Here is a 21730-nt window from a genome sequence, read left to right on the forward strand (position 1 = left end):
CTCAGGCAAAGGGGGCCGAAGGTAGCAAGAGAAATCAGACCTTAAAGCTCAACAAGGCAGATTAAGATCAGTGTCACAAGTTTCCGCAAGGCTGGTGATAGAAGTCATAAACAGGCCTGGGATTTCTAGATGGGCTTTGAGGTCTAAGATTTACACTTGTGGAAATTGGGTGGGAAGTGGTGATGATTTACACATGAAGGAAGAGAATAAAGAGAAAGCCCTAAGTGTATTTGGAGGAACAGTTCTTAGTTCTATAGGATGGAAGGTAAGGAGTAAGAAGACAGATGCTTGGATAGGTTATATAACCTCTGCCTATGGAAGGCAGAGATGAGACTACATCTAATATGGTAGGAAATTGTGAGCTGAGCAAGGATATATCTTAGGACCGTGCTTTTTCCCTCTCTTTTCTTTTTCTTTCCTCCCTCCTTTCTTTTCTTTTCTTTTCTTTCTTTTCTTTCTACCCCACCCCCACCCCACGAATCTTACTGAGCCACAGCAGTGGCAACTGTGGGATGCTAAACCCCTAGGCCATGGGAAACCCCAGCCTGACTTTAATTGGAGGTCATGTATCTCAGGGGACATGGAAAGGCAGGAGAGAGTAGACCCATGGATACGAAAGATAGTCTAGACCTGTATCTGGTACTGGAAAAGAATGAATGGAAGAAACAGCTCAGATAGATTGCGCAGAGAACAATGACTAATCAGTAAGGGAAGAGTGGTGGTTGCCAAGACTGGATTCCTCTCTGAATGACTTATGAATGAGAAATGTTTTCTTGTTGGATTTCCCATGATTTTGCTGGTTCTTCTGTCTTGTGGAATTGGAAGCTTTTCATTACCAAGGATATTCAAAACATTTTTGAGACCTGGGCTGTATATCTGAACCCAGAGGGTGTGGAGGCGTCAGCTGGCTCAAGTTGATCCTAACTCCTGGGAGACAGGCTTCTTGGCAAATTAGTAAATCTTCTGTTTCCTTATCTATAAAAACAGGTAGAATCATACCTTAGTCATTAGGTGAAATAAAAGGCAATGAGAAAATTTGTCAATAAAAAGCATTTTGCAAATATATCAAAATTTTGAATTAGAATCCAGGGTCTATAGGAGTTCACTTACAATTGTTTTTCTTTTCCATATGTTTGGATATATTCAAAATAAAGTGCTGAAAGTACTATTCGAATATAAACTGTCATTTTTTATTTTTTAAAAGTTTTATTGAAGTATAGTTGATTTACAATGATGTGATGATTTCTGCTGTACAAAAGAGTGATTTAGTTATACATATACACATAGTCATTCTTTTTCAAATTCTTTTCCCATATAGGTTATCACAGAACATTTAGTTCCCTGTGCTATAAAGCATATCCCAGCTGCCGATCCATTCCATAAAATACTTAAACTGTCATCATATATATGCCAGGACCTGCGACCTCATGATTTCTTTTTTTTTTTTTTTTTTTTTTTGGCCACACCTGAGGCATTCGGAAGTTCCCTGCCCAGGGATCAAACCTGTGACACAGCAGTGACAATGCCCAATCCTAAACCGATAGGCCACCAGGGAACTGCTAAACTGCCATTATTAAACGGGATTCGAAGTGCATGCTGTTCTGAAAACAGGTCAGTAGTATTATTTTTGTTATATATTAAATGCAGTATACTTTAAGCAATCAGAAAAATATAAATTAAAACTTTATTCACTTCAAAAACTCAGCTGAGTAGCATTGAGAACTTTGTCTAGATACTCATGTTGCAACAGAACAAAGGGTGGGGAAAAAATGTAATTGTAATGTATACATGTAAGGATAACTTGATTCCCTTGCTGTACAGTGGGGAAAAAAAAAAACAACTCACTCAGTAAGCGTTTGTTGAGCACATATTAAGGCTCTTCGTTAGGGCACATGAAAATGAACTGAACAAAGTCTGCTCAGTCTAGTGGATGAGACATCGTATAAACACAAATACTTACAATCATCTGATAAAAAATACAGAATCATGATATGAACGAGCTTCTGTGGAAACACAGAAGAGGAAGTCCCTGACTGCCTGGAGAAGTCAGGAGAGGTTTTTTGAACAAAGTGATTTCCAGGCAGAAAGAAAACAAACAGCAAGGGAATGACAGTAGGGGTGTTTCAGGAACAGTGAGTACCACACTTTAATAAGCCTTGAGTACCCGGTGTCTGAAAGGGCGGGGCAGGAGGTGAGGTGGAAGCTGTGGGCAAGAACCAATCGTCAAGGGTTTTCAGAGGAGTTTGGACTTTATCCTGGAGGTCCTGGGAAACCTTGGAAAGCCAGGTAGGTTGTACTTTGAGGGTGGCATTTTGGAAAGATTCCCTGTCAGCAGTGTGGAGGATGGATGGAAGACCAGGAAAGAATAAGAACAGTGCTGGTGAGGAAGAGTTCCAGGCAGGTCAGACTCTCTGGAGGAGGGAGGGGCAGGGTAGGGCATGCTTATCGGCAAAGAAAACCACTCAGGTGATTCTAATGCACATCCTTGTTCCTCCCTCAACATGACCTCCCAAACAATTAAACCAGCAGCAGGGATGGTGGACTATGAAGGAGACGGAACCACAGGGTTGAGCCAGAGATAAAATCCAGGGGGCGGGGAGTTCCCATTGTGGCCCAGCAGGCCACATTGCTTAGGATAAGGGTTTGATCCCTGGCTTTAAGGATCTGGTGTGTGTTGCCGAGAGCTGTGGTGTAGGTCGAAGACGAGGCTCAGATCCTGCGTGGCATCGGCTGGTGGCTGCGGCTCTGATTTGACCCTTGGCCTTGGACCTTCCATTATACCACAGGTTCGGGCCTACCACCCCCGCCCCCCCCACCCGCAAAAATTAAATAGATCAATCCAGGGGGCAAGGGAGGAGAGTCCAGCTTCTAGAAATGAGTTAAGTGACAGGTTGATAATGGTACCAAACAAGGAAAACAGGTGGAGATGCCTTTGTCGGGGAGGGCACTGAGTTAAGAGCAGAGCATTTAACTGAGATGGGTCCCGGGAACACCCAGGTGGAGTCACTTTGTAGGCAAATAAAATTAAGGGCCTGGAGTTCATGGCAGGGTCAGGGCCACACACTATTGAGAGTCTACTAGTTGAAGCCGTGGATGATGAGGTCACTCACGAAAAGCCTTTTAAGTGAGAGAAAAGTATTCAGGATGAAATCCCTGTGAAACACACGCCTTTCAGGATCATTGGAAGGGAAAAAGACTTGAGAGAAGAACCGAGAGATTGGTATCTGGGAAATAAGAGACAAGTTTCTGGAAGAGTGGGACGGTGATGAATGCTCCCAAGAGGTCGAGGCAGCCAGTGAATCCTCTGGATTTGACAAAGAGAAGTGCTCTTTGTGTGAACAGCTGCACATCGGCGGCGTGGTGGTGGCGGTGGTGGAAACCAGATGGCAGTGGTCCCAGGGCCTGGCAGGCAGGAGACCAATGAAAGAACAATAGGCTAAAGAATGAGGTGAGCTTTCTTTTTCTCTGAAGATTGGAGCAACCTCAAAATCTAAATTGAGGAGGAGTCAGGAAACAGAGATGTTGTAGGAATTCCCCAGTTGGCTCAGTGGATTAAGGATCCGGCATTGTCACTGCTGTGGCTCATGTTTGATCCCTGGCCTAGGAATTTCTGCAGCTGAAAAAGAACTTTATCATAGAAGTTGTAGTTTTTCCCCTGTTGAGACTTTCTGCTTAGCACTGCTATTTTCAAAGCAGTTCCACTAGTTCCTTTATCCATTAATGCCTAACTTCAGCTGTCTTAAGTGAAGGTATATCCATACCTATCCCTGCACACATACAGATACCTACACATATGTGGACTTGAGGGGAAAGGAAATCGCTCTCTTCCTCTTCTTTTTCTTGGCCAAGGCCATGGCACATGGAAGTTCCCAGACCAGGGATGGAACATGTGCTACAGCAGTGACCTAAGCTGCTGCAGTGACAATGCCAGATCCTTAACCTTCTGAACCACAAGGGAACCTCTTCCTCTTCTTATAATACCAGCAATCCTATTGGATTAGGGCCCTACCCTTATGATCTCATTTAATCTTTATTAACTTCTTGAAGGCCTTTTCTCCAAATATAGTCATATTAGGGGTTAGGGCTTCAAACTATGAATTTGGGGTGAGAGGGAACATATTCAGTTCACAGCACTGTACAGACCAATGGTGTATCAGTTGATAAGTAATCAAAACAAAACAAAGTAATGAACACTCTAATTCTATCACTTTATTCTTCAGTGTATTTTTTCTTTTCCTTTTTCTTTTTAGGGCTGTACCTGTGGCACGTGAAGGTTCCAGACTAGGGGTCGAACTGGACCTGCAGCTGCTGGTCTATACCACAGCCACAGCAATGCCAGATCTGAGTCGTGTCTGCGACCTACACCATAGCTCATGGCAACACCAGATCCTTAGCCCACTGAGCAAGGCCAGGGATCGAACCTGGGTCCTCATGGTTACTTGTCGGATTTGTTTCCACTACACCACAATGGGAACACCCTACTCTTCTGTTCTTAATAAACTGAAATGAAATTGCCTTTAGTGTATGTAAAAATGCAGAAAAATCCCAAATGCTTTGACCGTATGTTTATAGTCATGAAAGACATTCATTCGAAAATTTGTTAGATTCTGTAGGAGTTTTTTTTCATGTATTATGTCCTTTTTCAGAGTTCCTGTTATGACTCAGGGGTAAGAAATCCGACTGGCATCCATGAGGTTGTGTGTTTGATCCGTGGCCTTGCTCAGTGGGTTAAGGATCTGACGTTGAGCTGTGCTGTAGGTCACAGACATGGCTCGGATCCTGTGTTGCTGTGGCTGTGGTGTAGGCCAGCAGCTGCAGCTTGGATTCAACCCCTAGCCTGGGAACTTCCATATGATGCACATGTGGCCCTAAAAGAAAAAAAAAAGAAAAAAAAAATCCTTTTTCTCAGAAGGTAACACTCTTCCATGTGTCTTTTCCAGGGGATCATCAGGCATCCTGAACCGGGAGAACAGGGCTCTCGCTGGAACTGCACCCATCACCGCTGTGGAGCCGGGGCCTCGCTTCTCACAAAGGGCTTCCAGCCACAGATGAGCACAGTAGACTACTCTGAGGGGTGAGTTTGACTGGGGCACTCCCCAACAGTCTTACCAAGCTCTCAGAACTGCACTCACCTACGGTCCTGTGACCCAAAACCTGGGTTCAAAAACTGGGTTCACCTCCGTGGGGGTTGAGCTAAGACACAACCTAGCCAAAGACTGGGAGAAGGAAGGATTTGTTATTCCTCGTAGCAAGTTAAGGAGACCACCAGGGATCTTTCCCAAAGTAGTGTTACCCTGAGCAGCAAAATTGGGGAAGTTTTCAGCTGAGGGTACGTGCATATTCATGAAGGGGCCTGAACTGAGGAGAATTCGGCAAAGAATTGGGGCCGAGGTCCACAGAGTCTCAACTTTTGTTGCTTGAAGTCAGGAGAATCAACATCATCCTTCTGTCTTCCACCTGGGTGGGGGCCTTGGCTCCTGCAGAACTCAGAGATATATTAGTATGTGTTTCCCTTGAGGAAGAGCCAGGACTCTGCTTTGGGGCTGCATTATATTTTGGCTGCCCTTTCTCTCTTCCTATAATACTGTGTTCCCTTAAGATCATTAATTCCTGAGAATTAATTCCTCTCCAAGGGCAAGCATTGCTGCAGGCTTAGATCACAAAGTGGCTGAGGCTAAAATGGCTTCTCTGTTGTTCCCCTTGTGGCTCAGCAAGTTTGAACTTGACTAGTATCCACAAGGATGTGGGTTCGATCCCTGGCCTTGCTCCAGCGTTGCTGTGAGCTGTGGTGTATGTCACAGAGGTGGCTTGGATTCCTCGTTGCTGTCGCTCTGGCATAGGTTGGCAGCTGTAGCTCCAATTCTACCCCTAGCCTGGGAACCTCTAATGCTGCAGGTGTGGCCATAAAAAAATAAAGGAACGAAGCTCTTTCAGCCTCCTCCAGCCTATTTCCCCAGTTTCATAGCTCTTGCTCTGACATATCTTTTGTGTGTATCAAGAGCTAGTTCCCAATATCACCAATGAGATAAAACTGAATTTATTGCTCACCGTTGAACGAAGGAGTTACCACAAGAGAGCTTGGTTCATGTCTCAAAAGGGAAGGACAAGCCCTGATTTTACTGAGATTTTGACATTTGGTTTAAGATAGGTCTATCAATGAAGGGATTTGGTATGAATTGTGATATAATAGTAATTTAGGATTGGAAGAAACAGCAAGGCAAGATATATGAGGCCAGGAGTGCAAAGAGTGTTGGTACGAAAACTGTTTATACTGTTCATTAAAAAGTTGATGACCTTTCAAACAAGTTCCTAAATGAGCAATAAAGATATTTGTCTGGGCAAGAGTCTCCTGGAATAGTAAATTTTTTTTTTTCAGGGCTGCAGCCACGGCACATGGGGGTTCCCAGGCTAGGGGTTGAATCGAAGCTACAGCTGCCGGCCTATGCCACAGCCACAGCAATACAGAATCTGAGCCGTGTCTGTGATCTACACCACAGCTCACAGCAACGCTGGGTCCTTAACCCACTGAACGAGGCCAGGGATCGAACTTGCGTCCTCATGGATACTAGTCAGATTCGTTTCCGCTGCGCCACAACGGGATCTCCTGGAATAGTCAAGTTTTGCTAGTGAACACCAAGAAACAGTAAGTCATGATAATGTAGACCATAAACTGTAGAAGCAGTTGGCTTCAGTGTTCATAGTTAATCACTTCTTGGTGTCCACTTCTATAGACTTACACAGGTACAAATATAAAAGCAAATTAAAAAACCTTACCTGGTTTTCTTTGACACAGTAATGGACACTTAGATTCTTGCAGTAGTCCATGATGAAGAGAAGTTAATTTTAATCTTTTATTAGACTAATTTCCACATGGGCTCAAAAAAAAAAAAAAAAAAAAAAAAAAACCATCAGGAGTTCCCATAGTGTCTCAGCAATAACAAACCTGACTAGTATCCATGAGGATGTCGTTCGATCCTTGGCCTTGCTCAGTGGATTAAGGATCTGACGTTGCTGTGGCTTTGGCTTAGGGTTAGGTGGCAGCTGCAGCTCCAATTCGACTCCTAGCCTGGAAACTTCCATATGCTTCCCGTGCAGCCCTAAAAAGAAAAAAAGAACCATCAGATTTCCTTGGTCATGACATTTTCTTTATTCCTGAGTCATAATATTATCTACAGATATTTCATGGTCTTATTCATGGAAGTTCAGGTCCAGTGATGCCAAATGAAATTATTATTATTCCCTGCTTCCTCTCCATGGACCAAATATACTTTTTCATGGTTAAAATGAAAACATAGCCATATCAGGGAAGAAGAAAATTTCTTCTACCCTTCTAGCTTCTGCTGGCTGATCTAAGAATTAAATTGACATAAGACAGTTTAACAGGAGGAAATCAAGCAAAAATTTAATAGCATATACATGAAAGAACCCAGGAAAACTGAGCCACTTGCCAAAATGGCATGAACCCTCACCTCAAATACTATCTTCAGCTAAAGACAAAAGCAGGATTTTGCCAGTTTGAGACTTCAAAGGGGAGAAAGGTGATTTACATGGAAATGGAAAAGCAAATGTTTGGTAAATAAAAGTTTGCTGGGCGGGCAGAAACAGTGGGACACAGAGTGGATTCTGTCCTCTAGGCCCTGCCTGGAGTGTCCTCCACCCACCACACCCAGTTCATGTTCTTTGCAAATATCTCTGGCTGGCCTCTATTCTAATAGAAACCTTTTCTAACTTCTTGAGACAGCCAAGGGAGAGGTAAAAGCAAAGACTTCTGTTGCTTAAAAATGACCAGCTTGGAGTTCCCTGGTGGTGCAGGGCATTAAGGACTTGACGTTGTCACTGCCGTGGTTCAGGTTGTTGCTGTGGAGTGGGTTTGAACCCTGGCCTGGGAACTTATACATGCTACAAGCCTGTCTAAAAGAGAAAAAACAAAACAAAACAGCCTAAATCAATTCTCATGTCAAAGAGGTGCATTTTGGGATGGCAAATTTTGCTCTCCTGCAATAATTAACTCAGAATAAAAAGTATATCTTATTATTTATGTATGTGACCACACCTGTGGTATGAGAATGTTTAGACCAGGAGTCGAACACACGCCATAGCAGAGGCCCAAGCTGCTGCAGTGACAATGCCAGATCCCACTGCACTGCAGTAGAGCTCCATATAGCTTAGTCTTTACAAGATAAGTACAAAAAGCAAAAGATTTCTCATTATTTTAAAATAACACTTATTGTATCATTTAAATCCTCAAATCTTTACAAAAAATGGCAATTAATATAGTTTATCTCTTGGGAATTATATTTAGCTGATAAGAAACCTGAAATGACAGTGGCTTAAACAAGAGCTTTATTTTTTCCATATGTAAAACGGTGTGGAGGCTGGCAGTCCAGGGCTGGTGCCATTCTCCACACCATCAGCAAGTCTGACTCCTTGTACCTTTCTGCTCTGTCATCCACTGAGCATGGACTCCATCCTTAAATTTATCTCATTTTATGAGACAGGGCTGTTAGAACTATCATGTCTGCATTCTGGCAGGAAACAGAAGGAAAACAAGGGACCACATCAGCTATTCCCCTTTCAAAGGTTTTCTAGAAGGACTTTTCCAAATATATCTTGCTATTCATCTGACCACACCTGTCCACAAAGAAGATAAGAAATGAGCACATTGCCTTCAAGAAAGCCAGAGCACTTGAAAAAAGATTGGCAACTAGCATTGTGTCTTTAAGAACCAAAGAATACAACTTTTCTTTTTCTCTTTTACTTTTTAGGGCTGTACCCATGGCATATGGAGGTTCCCAGGCTAGGGGTCAGATTGGAGCTACAGCTGCCAGCCTACACCACAGCTACAGCAACACGGGATCCGAGCCACCTCTGTGACCTACACCACAGCTCATGGCAATGCCAGATTCTTAACCCAATGAGCGAGGCCAGGGATTGAACCCGCAACCTCATGATTCCTGTCAGATTCATTTCTGCTGAGCCACAACGGGAACTCCAAGAATACAACTTTCATATCTGAAATAGGCATGTGATAAGTGATTCAAGCTTAAATTATGTCATGATAAATATAGTAGAGAAAGAGGTGGACATAGGAACTTACAGTTCTCTATTGTAATCTGCTATTAAATCTTGCTATTGGGACTGACATAATAATGATTTAAAAACACTTTTTCCTATCTCATTTATTTTTTGTTTTGTTTTTGTTTTTGGCTGGTATGCGGTAGCTTGATGTGGGATCTCTGCTCCCAGACCAGGGATTGAACCTGGGCCACAGCAGTGAAAGCATTGAGTCCTAACCACTAGACCACCATGGAACTGTTGCTGAAGCTTGGCCTCTGTCCACTGCTGCCAAACAGAAACACAGAGTTAGAGTTTTGGAGGAAGGAGAAAAAGACAGCTTTATTGCTATTCAGGCAAAGGGGCCCACAGCAGGCTAATGCCTTAAAGACTGTGCCCTCCTGGGAAGAGATTAAGAGGTGGCTTTATAGTTTGGGAAGTGGAAAATAGGGCCATAGGTAAGGATCAGGGTAGAGGCAAGCTTGCATTTTTTCTCAAAGCTGGTATTTAGTGGCCCCAGGACTGGTTTTGGTGGTCTTCCTTCTTCCTGGAATGAAGAATGCTTCATCAAGTAGTTCTTATATTTGTTGCATCTTTTAGTTCTTTTTTAAAAAATATTGTATTATTTTTTATTATTTTTGATTTACAGTGTTCTGTCAATTTCTGCTGTACAGCAAAGTGACCCAGTTATACATATATATATATACACATGCACACATTCTTTTCCTCACATTTTCTTCCATTATGTTCCATCATAAATGACTAGATGTAGTTCCTGGTACTATACAGCAGGACTTCATGCTTATCTACTCCCAATGCAATAGTTTGCATCTACTAATCCCAAGCTTCCAGTCCATCCAACTCCCTTCCCCTTTGCAACCACGGGTCTGTTCTCTAGGTCCATGAGCTTGTTTCTTTTCTGTAGATGGGTTCATTTGTGCCATATATTAGATTCCAGATATAAGTGATATCATATGGTATTTGTCTTTCTCTGACTTTCCTCACTTAGTATGAGAGTTTCTAGTTCCACCCATGTTGCTGCAAATGGCATCATTCTGTTCTTTTTATGGCTGAATAGTATTCCATTTTGTATATATACCACATCTACTTTTTTTTTTTTTTTTTGTCTTTTTTTGCTATTTCTTGGGCCGCTCCCACGGCATATGGAGGTTCTCAGGCTAGGGGTCGAATCGGAGCTGCAGCCACCAGCCTACGCCAGAGCCACAGCAACGCAGGATCCGAGCCACGAGCCACGTCTGCAACCTACACCACAACTCATGGCAACGCCGGTCCTTAACCCACTGAGCAAGGGCAGGGACCGAACCCGCAACCTCATGGTTCCTAGTTGGATTCGTTAACCACTGTGCCGTGAGGGGAACTCCTATACCACATCTTCTTAATCCATTCATCTGTTGATGGACCTTTGGTTGTTTCTGTGTCATGGCTATTGTGAATAGTTCTGCTGTGGGGGGGTTAGTTCTGCAGAAGGGCTCAGTGGATATTGTTATGTACATTTCTTGGGGAGGAACCAGGACCCTGCCAAAAGGAGATACTACTATCTCTTGTCTGTTTCTCCCTGGTTTCTGCACCCCTTCCCTTCCCTGATTAGCAACTGCCCTTTGAAACTCAGGGAAGGTCATGGAGGCTGAAGCTTATTCCCTAAAAACAAGAAATGGAGGACACAAAAAGTCTTGTGTGCCTAGGAGCCCTTACAGGACCCTGCTGGGTTACAGATATTTCTTTCGTTTGTACTTGGAACAAATATTTGAATGTCTCCTATACACTAGGCACTGTTTAGATATATCAGTAAACCAAGATTCCTGCCTTTGTGGATCTTATATTCTAACATGGATATGTAGACAATGAATATAAATCCTTCAGTGGTGAAGACATAACAAATTTCAGGTTGTAAATCATACTTTGTAGCACACTTAATCTATCTTAACTATCTTCTGTCAAAATGACCAAAGCCATTTAGTAATGAGTTTGATATCCTTTATTCCAGGGAAAACAGGAGTTCTTTGTGTGGCTCAGTTGGTTAAAGATCTGGCATTGTCACTACTGTGGCACAGGTTTGATCCTTGGCCTGGGAACTTCCCTATGCCGAGGGCTTGGCCAAAAAGAAATAAATTCAGGAGTTCCCGTTGTTGTGCACCAGATACAAATCCAACTAGTATCCATGAGGACGCAGGTTCCATCTTTGGCCTCTCTCAGTGGGTTAAGGATCTGGCATTGATGTGAGCTGTGGTGTAGATTTCAGACCTGGCTTGATTCAGCGTTGCTGTGGCTGCTGTGTAGGCCAGCAGCTACAGCACTGATCAGCCCCCTAGCCTGGGAACTTATATATACCACAGGTGTGGCCCTAAAAAGACCAAAAAAACAAAAAACAAAGAAACAAAACTTAATGTTACGTATACATGAGAGAGAGCCAGAAAAAAACTGAATATTCAGCTAAGGGCAAAAGAGGACTGTGAGGGTGGGAAGAGTGAGTTATAGAAGGTTACCAGGAAAAGCACAGTAAGTAAGCGTGAGTGTGATGCAGGTTTAAGTCATTGTCTTCTCCATTGGTAAGAGTTTGTAGAGATTTGGTTAATCCTCTTTCTGGTACAGGGCAGGAGATCCCCTTACAAATGGAGATTTCCCTTACAAATGTAAATGTTTCTTACAAAAGGGCAACTCCCCACTTGGTGTTCAGAGTATATCCCCAGGCTGCTGTTTCCCATAAAATAAGCAGTTCTGATACAATTAATATGCCAAAGAGACATAATCTTTGGTGGCAAATTCTCCTCCCTTACTGTCTCTATAGATTTACCTGTTATAAACATTTTCATAAGCAGAGTCATAATAGGTGTTCTTTTGTGGCCGGCTTTTTTCACATAGCATGTTTCCAAGATTCATTGATGTTACAGCCTGAGTCAGCATTTCATACCATTTCATGACCAAATAATATTCTATTTCACACAGAATATACCACATGTTACTTATCTAGTAGTCAGTTGGCATATATGTTTTCAACATTTGGGCTATGATAAATAAGGCTGCTATGAATATTTGTGGATAATTTTTTGTGTGGATTATATGATTTCATTTCTCTTGGATATCAACTTAAGGCTGGAATTGCTGGGTCATCTGGTAATCTTGTGTTTAGCCTTTTAAGGGACTGTCAGACTGTTTTCCAAAGCAACTGCACCATTTTATATTCCCTTCTGCAATGTAGGAGGATTCCCAGGGGTCTCCATACTCACCAGCACTTGTTACTCTTTGTTTATAGTCCGTCCTAGCTAGTAGGTGCAAAATAGTATCTCATTGTGCTTTTGATTGCATTTACCTAATGATTAAATGACGTTTGGAGAAATGTCTATTCAGATTTTTTTGCCCATTTAAAAAATTGAATTATTCATCTTATTATTTTTTTTTTTCTATACCTGTGGCTTATAGAAGTTCTGGCCAGGGATTGCACCTGTGCCACAGCAGTGATCTGAACCACTGCAGTGACAACACGTGATCTTTAACCTGCTGTGCCAAAGGGAACTTTCATCTTTTTATTATTGAGTTGTATTGCATATATTCTAGATAGAAGGTCCTTATCAGATATACAATGTGCACATATTGTCTCCTATTCTGTGGGCTATCTTTCAGTTTCTAGATGGTACAATTTAAAACACAAAAGTTTAAAATTTCCATTTTTTTTTGTGGCTTGGACAATTAGTGTCGTGTCTCAGAACCCATTGTGTAACTCAGGGTTGCAAACATTTATTCCTGTGTTTTCTTCTTAGTGCTTTGTAATCTTATATTTAGATCTATAATCCATTTTGAGTTAATTTTCATATATGGTGATAGGTAAGGTTCCAGTTTTAAGGGTCTTGGCACTCTTGTTGAAAATCACTTGGTTTTATTTCTGAACTCTCAATTCTATTCCTTTGATTTATATTTCTATCATTATGCTAGTACCAAACTGTCTCCATTATAGTAGCTTTGTGGTAAGTTTTGAAATTGGAGATTATGAATCCTTTAAGTTTGTTCTTCTTTTTAAGATTGTATTGGCTATTCTAGTTCCCTTGAATTGCTATGTGCATTTTTAAGTCAACAATTTCTGCTATAAAGCCAGCTAGGATTTTGATAGGAGACACATGTTGAATCTATAGATCAATTTGGGCAGGATTGCCTTTTTTTTTTTTTTTTTTTTTTTTTAAGTCTGCACCAGTGGCATATGGAAGTCCCCAAGCTAGGGTCCAATCCGAGCTGTAGCTTCCATCCTGAACCCACAGCCACAGCAACGCAGAATCTGAGCCTCATCTGCCACCTTACACCACAGCTCGTGGCAACGCTGGATCCCTGACCCATTGAGCAAGGCCAGGGATTGAACCCATATCCTCAGGGTACTAGTCGGGTTTGTTACCACTGAACCACAGTGGGAACTCCCAAGGTTTATTTTTTGAATGGCTTATACATTCATATGATTCTTTAAAACTTGAAAGAGTATACAGCGAAAAATCAGTCTCTCTCGCTCTACTGTTCCCTCACTCACATGTGCAGTGCCCCTCCCTGGAGATAATCTCTGTTATAATTTCTTCTGTTTTCCCTCTAGATACTCCACACATGTCTAAGCAAATACATATACAGAAGCATTTTGTACACATTACTTTGCACCTTGCTTTGATTACTTAATGTATCTTGGACAGCTCTTTGTATTTTGTGCTAATGCAGTTGCTTCCATTCTACTTTCTTGATTTATGATTTTTCTTTCTTGACTGGGTTGTTCTAAAAGTACCCAGGGTGACCTGTACCAATGGCAATTGTTACTTAATATTGTCACTGAAACTTAGCCTCTGTTCACTGGTGCCAAATAGAAATGTGGAGACCTGGGGTGCTCAAGATGGGACAAAATATTTGCAAGCCATATATCCTATCAAGGACTAGTATCTAGAACACACAAAGAACTCTCAAAGTTCAATGGTTAAAGAAAACTTTCAAACAATCCAATTAGAACATGGGCAAAAATATGAAGAGATGTTTCACCAAAGGAAAGATACAGATGGCAACTGCATATTTGAAAAGATGATTGAAAGCATTAACTACCAGGGAAATGCAAATTAAAATCTCAAGTAGATCTCATCACATGCCTATCAGAATTGTTTTTAAAAAGTGGCAACACTAAATGTCACGAATGGGGAGAAACTGGATCTCTCACACATTGTTGCTGGGAATTTTTCTTTCTTTTTAAGGCTTTTCCTGTGGCATAGGGAAGTTCCTGGGTTAGGAGTCAAATCAGAGCTACAGCTGCTGGCCTATGCCATAGCCTTAGCAATGCCAGATCCAAGCTGCCTCTGTGACCTACACAATAGCTTGCGGTAATGCGGATCCTTAACTCACTGAGTGAGGCCGGAGATCAAATCCGAATCCTCAGGGACACTAGTTGGGTTCTTAACCCCCTGAGCCACAACAGGAACTTCATTCATTTTGGCAGTTTCTTACAAAATTAGACATGTGGAGTTCCCACTGTGACGCAGTGATTTAAGAATCCGTCTGCTGTGGCTTGGATTGCTGCAGAGGTGCAGGTTCGATCCCTAGCCTGGCTCAGTGGGTTAAAGTATCTGGTGTAGCTACAGGTGCTGCATAGGTCAAAGCTTTGGCTTAGATTCAATCCCTGCCCCAAGAACTTTCATATGTCATGGGTGCGGCCATAAAACAAAACCAAACAAAATTTAAACATGTAACTACTACACAACCCAGCAGTTGCACTCCTGGGCGTTTATCCCAGAGAAATGAAGACTTGTGTACAAAAATCTGTATGTGAATGTTTCTAGCAGCTTCATTAGTAATAGCCCAAACCAGGAAACAACCCACATGTCCTCCAACAGGTAAATGGTTTAACAGTGATAACAACCACACCATGGAGCACTGTTTAGCAGTTGAAAGAGAACTGTTAATGTAACAACTGGCTCAATCTCTAGAGAATTAAATCCCAAAGGGTTATATACTGTATAATTCCATTGATGTAACATCCTGTACTGACAAATGTATAGAAAAGGAGAATAGAACAATGGTTGCCAGGATAGAGGGAGGTAGACTTGGCTATAAAAGGCCACCGTGAAGGGCCTTTGTGGTGACGGAGCTATTCTCATGTCAGTGATGATTGACTGTATCCTTGTCACTGTCCTGGTGGTGATACTGAATATAGTTTTCCAAGTTGTTAACACATGGGAACTGGGTAAAGGCTACACAGGATCTCTCTGGTTTACAACTGCCTGTAAGCTTACAATGATCTCACACACAATTTTCAATTAAGAAAAAATCTGCTTGCTGAGTTCTCTGGCTCTGTTTCCTGGCATTTGCCTTGATCTGTTGGGGGAGGCCTTGTTCTTATTCTTTTGCAGTGTCCCGGGAACTGTGTCACTTCACCAGAAAGTGCTCTGATGACTCCTCCAAATGTGTCAGAGGGGGCCTGCTGTTTGTCAGTCCGTTTGGGAAGCAGCGAAAACATTTCCTTAGCAGATTTCCGTGATGTTTAGTGGTTAAAATTGGCAACAGGGACATTAGCGAATTACAACATGAATTCCCACGGGAATATCCTCAAGAGGAACTATCAGGGTTTGGAGCTCTCTGTTAGGAACCATTTTACAGCCTTGCTGTGACTTTCTCTTCCTCTCCCTTGCCCTGCCCACCCCACCCAACCCCCTCAGGACACATCTGAGTTTAGATGGTTGATCCTCAAAATCCATCTTTTCAGTTCACTCTTGGATTGTTTCTTTGTAGTCCTTGTCCTTTTTTTTCTTTTTCTATCGGTTTTCAAATTTTTGTTTTTTCAGATACAGAGCAGATTTATTTATTTATTTACTATTAAATTTTATTAGGGTATGGTTGATTTACAATGTTGTGTTAGTTTCAGTTGTGCAGCAAAGTGAATCAGTTATCCATGTACATATGTCCATTCTTTTTCAGATTCCTTTCCCATACAGGTTATTACAGAATATTGAGAATTCCCTGTGCTATACATAGGTCCTTGCTGGTTATCTGTATTATATACAGTGGTATTCACATGTTAATCCCAGCCTCCCAATTTATCTCCCCCCTTCCCTTCAGTAACCATATGTTTGTTTTTGCTATCTGTGAGTTTCTGTTTTGGAAATAAACTCATTTGTATCTTTTTTTTTTTTTTTTTTGAGATTCCACATAAAAGTAATTTCATATATTTCTTTTTCTTTTTCTTTTTGTCTTTTTAGGGCTGCACCCACAGCATATGGAGATTCCCAGGCTAGGGGTCCAATCAGAGCTGTAGCTGCTGGCCTATACCATAGCTACAGTCATACCAGATCCTTAACCTGAGCGAGGCCAGGGATTGAACCCGAGTTCTCATGGATACCAGTCAGGTTCATAACCACTGAGCCATGATGGGGACTCTGATTTCATATATTTCTATCTAGCTTACCTCACTTCATGTGATAATCTCTAGGTCCATCCATGTTGCTGTAAATAGCATTATTTCATTCTTTTTTTGTGTCTGAGCAATATTCTATTTATGTAGGTACCTCGACTTCTTTTTTTAAGTTTTATTGAAGTAAACTTAATTTGTAAGGCTGTGATAATTTCTGCTGTACAACAAAGTGACCCAGTCATACATGTACACATGTCCATTCTCTCTCAGGTTCTTTTCCCACATAGATTATCACTGAATACTGGGCAGAGTTCTTTGTCTATACAGCAGGTCCCCCTTGGCCAATTGTTCATATAGTTCAGTGTGCATATGCCAATCCCAAACTCTCAGTCCTGCTTTCTCACCTATCTGCTTTGGTTACCATAAGTTTTTCAAAGTCTGTCAGTCTATTTCTGTTCTGCAAATAAGTTCATTTGCATACTTTTTTAAAAATTATTTTTTCATTTTCATTTTTTTTTTGCATTTTTAGGGCCACACCCGCAGCATATGGAGATTCCCAGGCTAGGTGGGGGTCCAGTCGAAGCTGTAGTTGCCAGTCTAAACCACAGCCACAGCAATGCCAGATCCGAGGCACATCTGCAGCCTACATACACCACAGCTCAAGGCAACGCCGGATCCTTAACCCAGGGAACAAGGCCAGGGATTGATCCAGTGTCCTTATGGATACTAGTCAGATTAATTTCTGCTGAGCCACAACGGGAACTCCTTTTATTTATTTATTTTGTTTTTAGATTCCACATATAGGTGATAGCATATGATGTTTGTCTTTCACAGTCTAACTTCACTTAGTATGATAGTTTCTAGGTCCATCCGTGTTGCTGTAAATGGCATTATTTCATCCTTTTTTATGGTTGAGTAATACTCCATTTATATAGGTATCACATTTTCTTTATCCTTTGCTCTCTTGATGGACATTTAGGTTGCGTCCATGTCTTAGTTATTGTAAATAGTGCTGCAATGGACATTGGGGTACATGCAGCTTTTCTTTTTCTTTTTTTTAAAGGTTGCACATGTGGCATATGGAGGTTCCCAGGCTAGGGTTTCAATCTGAGTTCCAGCTCCTGGCCTACACCACAGCCACAGCAATGCCAGACTATTACCTCCTCCATATGTGGCCCTAAAAAGCGAAAAAAAAAAAAAGAAAAAAAAAAGAATTAGCATTCCATTTATGTGAAGGTTCCCAGGCTATGGAGGTTTCCAGGCTAGGGTCCAATCAGGGCTGCAGTTGCTGGCCTACCCCACAGCCACAGCAACACAGGATCCGAGCCTCGTCTATGGCCTATATACACCATAGCTCACAGCAACGCCAGATTCCCGACCCATTGATCGAGGCCAGGGATCAAAATCATATCCTGATCAGAATCACGTCAGATTTCTGTCACAAATGGAATTCTCCAAAATATGAATTTTAAAGCAAGTTTTTAGCTCAAGTAAATGTTAACAAACTGCCTCACAAGTCTTAGGTGGTCCCTTTGATGAGGAAGAGTATCTATGGCCAAATGAAATTCCTCTGCTTATTTGCTTATATCACTTATACTGATATGCTGTAAATAATGGAATTCCAGCCCTGGAATTAACCCAAGTTCAACCTCTCTAGTTTACAGATAAGGAAACTAAGCCCTAGAGTGATAAATCTGCTTAACTTCGCAGTATGAGAGAACCAGGATTAGAACCCAAATCAAAGGTTCCCAGGAGTTCCCTTTGTGGCTCAGGGGTTAACATAACTGACTAGGATCCCTGAGGATACAGGTTCAATCCCTGGCCTCGCTCAGTGGGTTAAGGATCCAGTGTGTCGTCATGAGCTGTGGTGTAGGTCATGGACGTGGCTTAAATTCCATGTTGCTGTGGCTGTGGCTGGAGCTGGAGCTCTGATTCAGCCCCTAACCTGGGAACCTCCTTACGCTGCGGGTTTGGCGCTAAAAAGCAAGAAAAAAGAAAACAAAACAAAATCCCCCCAAAACAGAGGTCCCCAGTCCACAGGTCTTTCTGGTTTAGCACATTGCCATAGAAAGATTAGTAGGTTTACTTTCCATGCTCATACCTCTATCTGGGAGAAAGCCTAGCCTAGTGTTTAAGATTGTACACTCTGAAATCACCTGGCTCCACCTCCAGGATAAGTGACATGAAGCAGGCTATTAACTCCTCAAGGCCTTTTTCCTCCTCTGTAAACTGGAGTAATCATAGGACTTCCGTGGAAGGTGGGAAGTAAGTGAAAGTTTGCTTAGCATGGATCCTGATACACAGGATATGCCTGATAACCTGTAATTAGTTTTTTTTTTTTTTTTTTTTTTTGCTTTTTAGGGCCACACCTGCAGCACATGGAGGTTCCCAGGCTAGGGGTCCAATTTGAGCTACGGCTGCCGGCCTACACCACAGCCACAGCAACGCAGGATCCGAGCTGCATCTGTGACCTACACCACAGCTCACGGCAACGCCTAATTGTTAATCCACTGAGCAAGGCCGGGTATCAAACCTGCAATTTCACGGTTCTGGTCGGATTTGTTTCCACTGCACCACAACGGGAACTCAAAGTTTAATTAGTATTTAAGCAAGGGGTTTGAAAGGATACCGTAAAGAGAGGACAAGGATTTATGGAGATGATTCCTTTCTACAGTGTTGGAGCCAGTGGTGTCTACCTGTGTCGTGCTGCCTCTGACACGAGCTGGCTGGCTGATCTTTGGAGAAGTTATATAACGGGGCTGAGCTCCAGTTTCCTTATCTGGAAAACGGGGGAAATGGTACCTACTTCGCCGAGAGAATTAACAAATGTAAAATCCTTGGCGTGACATACTGGCACTCGATAAATAGGAGTTCCTTTTCCCCTTTTGTCTGTTGAAATCGCTATGTAGCTCTTGGTCTTGAAAGGCTGTCTTCTGGCTGCCAGGTGATTGCAAAATTCAGTCACCATGAATCTAGTCATCATTGAATCTGGAACAAAAGTGGTTCTAAAATTCATTTGTTTAGTCTAGTGTTAGACAAGTGTGGCGGAACAAGTTTATGTCAACTGTGCTTTTACAACATAGGTAATATCCATCTCATAATTTATGTTTTATGCCTTCAAAAGAGCTGTGGTAGCATCCTGGAAGGTGTTGGGCTGTAGAGAAAAGGTCAGAGCTTTGGGTTCAGAAAACCTTAGGCGGGATTACTAGGGTGCTGTGTGCCAGCTGAACACAGACCTTGAAAGGCTGCCGTGAGGATCAAGCTTGTGGGAAAGTAATAATAACTCTGGAGCACTCTAAGCATAATATACTTATGGAGCGTTTATTATGTGCAACACGCTGTTGTGATTAATTTATTTAATTGTCACAATCACCCTACAGGGTGGGTACAATCACCACCACTATGTGGATGAAAAACTCAGACACCAGGAATTTATGTTACCTGCCCAAAATTGCACGGCTAGTTAAGGTATAGACTCAGGATTTAAATCTAGGTATGTGGTTCCAGAGCCCAAACGTTACTGTCACTTTAGCCCATAATAGGGTAACAAATAATATTAGTTTCCCATCTTTTCACCTAAGATAGGCCTGTTGAATTGGAGGTCATTTTCAAAGTAGGGGACAATAGAGTGCTAAGAGTTTGTTTCAACTATCAAAAAGTTCTTTGTTTGTATAGCCTTGGCTTATATTTTTTATCCCTTCAGTTTCTCTTATCAGGAAGGGAAACAAGTTACAACATAGCGCTTAAATTAAAAGTACTTTCATGTCCACATGATTGTCTTTATATAAGTTCTAGTTTTATTTTAATTAAGCTGATTCCTTATTTAAAGAGAGGCTCACATTAAGAATTGCATACCTTATCAAAAATGAGACTTCTATTCTCTTTTCACAGGATGATAAATAAGACATTGACTTTTAGCACTTTACATAGTACTGGCTCACAGTCAGTGAATATTAGGAACTTGTGGTAATATGATGCTCTCAGGTCACAGGTATTATAATCATTTTGGCTGAATTAATATCACATGGCTTTGACATCTATGTGGCATGACTTTTGATCAGTTTTAAATGGGATCTTGTTTGACTTGGGAAGCACCTGAATATTAAAATGTAGGTTGAAATTACAAAAATAAACGTAGGGGACAGTAGTGTCTCCCCACATCAGAAGGAATAAAGCCAGGAAGTAGCTGATTAATAATGAGTGTAATTTCTTGGATTTAACGATGCCATCGTAAACTCTAGGAGCACAGTAGAATACTTTTTTTCTTTTTATGATCACACGGTAGAATTTTTAATTAGTACTTAACGAAATATGCATTTTTAATATTTTAGAGGGAAAATGTAAACCAAAGCCCCTGGAAAAGGAATGATTGTAAAAATAAGAACAGATTTTTTTTTTTTTTAAGTCACCAGAAAGGGAATGAATATTTATTGAGCCTCTGTGTCCCGAGCACTATGATTACATGATTGACCAATCTGGTTTTGTTTAATTTTTATAACAGTCCTGAGACTGTTTAATTTTTATAACAGTCCTGAGACTGTCCTGGTGTCTGATGAGGAACCTGTGGTTCACGGAGGCTCAGAAACCTGCCCACACATCTGGCAAAGCATCGGAGCCTAGATTCAAACCAGTCCCGTCAGAGTCCTCAGCTGATGGCATTCCCTCCATCCCTGCCTCTGTTGCAGAAGTCCTATGGCCATGTTCCTCATGCCTCTGCCAAGACTTGGAAGTCATGGGTTGTCTTTGGCTGGAATTCTCAGTGCCGGTGTAGGGGCTAATCTTAAAAGCCCTTGCTCTTCAGTATAACTGTTGAAGGAATGGGTGAAGTGGTGCTTCTCCTCCGCTCTGAGCTGGGATAAAGGCTCCACTCACGTGCTTTCCCTCTCCACCACAGCCGCTGACCTCCTGCTGCTTTCTCTGAATTTAGCAGGGATCCAAGCTTCAGACTTAGTTTTGTTCGCTTTAAATGCACACAGGCCTGGGGTAACTAGGGGGCCAGTTTGAGCCACCTGGGTCTTTATACAAGCCACCATGGAGATATCAATGAAAAAATAATGTTGCTTGCCACATCAGGAAACAAAGAATGTTGCAGCCATCAAACCCTCATGAGCCCTGGGGAAACTCAGGTTAGAAACAAGATGCCCTGCCATTGCATAGTCAGCTGCAGCAGCCACCCCAAAAGTGCACCCTAAGGAGACTCAGGATAAGAAAGCACAGGATGCTGGCCCCAGGTAGCTGAGGTACCTAACCAAGGTGTGATTTCAGTGAGCCTGGAACCCTGCATCTTCCCAAGCACAGAAA

At 42.0% G+C, this 21730-nt stretch overlaps 1 long non-coding RNA gene across 2 annotated transcripts in view; it reads left to right on the forward strand.

The window, feature by feature from the left end:
* LOC110262015 overlaps window positions 3058–21730 on the forward strand; it is a 38308-nt gene continuing 19635 nt past the window's right edge. For both annotated transcript variants that reach the window (XR_002346497.1, XR_002346498.1), the window contains exons 1-2: window positions 3058–3448; window positions 4941–5074. This is a non-coding gene — a long non-coding RNA (uncharacterized LOC110262015). The remainder of the gene's footprint in view (window positions 3449–4940; window positions 5075–21730) is intronic.

Source organism: Sus scrofa, chromosome 8 (assembly GCF_000003025.6).
Source record: "Sus scrofa isolate TJ Tabasco breed Duroc chromosome 8, Sscrofa11.1, whole genome shotgun sequence".
Lineage (NCBI taxonomy): Eukaryota > Metazoa > Chordata > Mammalia > Artiodactyla > Suidae > Sus > Sus scrofa.